The sequence below is a fragment of the Etheostoma spectabile genome, chromosome 15 (genome assembly GCF_008692095.1).
Source record: "Etheostoma spectabile isolate EspeVRDwgs_2016 chromosome 15, UIUC_Espe_1.0, whole genome shotgun sequence".
Lineage (NCBI taxonomy): Eukaryota > Metazoa > Chordata > Actinopteri > Perciformes > Percidae > Etheostoma > Etheostoma spectabile.
Genome location: NC_045747.1, coordinates 34,966,663 through 34,967,106, shown reverse-complemented (window position 1 = coordinate 34,967,106; position 444 = coordinate 34,966,663). Strand labels below are relative to the sequence as shown.

At 47.7% G+C, this 444-nt stretch overlaps 1 protein-coding gene across 1 annotated transcript in view; it reads left to right on the top strand.

Annotated features, from left to right (window-relative positions):
- Positions 1 to 444, top strand: part of LOC116702641 (dual specificity protein phosphatase 3) — a 22,973-nt gene that overhangs the window by 3,323 nt on the left and 19,206 nt on the right. The gene's annotated exons all lie outside the window — the stretch shown is intronic.

Here is a 444-nt window from a genome sequence, read left to right as displayed (position 1 = left end):
TGTGCTCTGAGTATAACAGACCCGTCCGTCGCTTCGTGTCCACTCTCTCTGTAACAATAGAGGTGAGCATCGCGGCTGGTAAGTGTTGCAACTTCAGTTCATTGTAGTGGACTCGCTCTGCTGGGGGCAGTGACGTGTTGCATCCGTGCGTAGACCTCCGATAAAGAGCAGTGTACAGCCTCCTCTAAACTTTGTCAGAGACCAGAGACCCAAATGGGCCTCTGCGTCTGTCAGACGGTCTGAACAAGATCCACCATATCAGCGGAGCAATGACATGCACAGCAGACTATATTACAACTCTCCAAATCTCGGACAACAGAGATGGAGGAGTTATATTTGGAATGTGCACAAAGTTGTAAACATGAGCAGAAATCCGGTGAAACACATCTGAGCTATACTATACTAAATATACCATACTGCAACGTTGGGCCACTATTGTGCTTC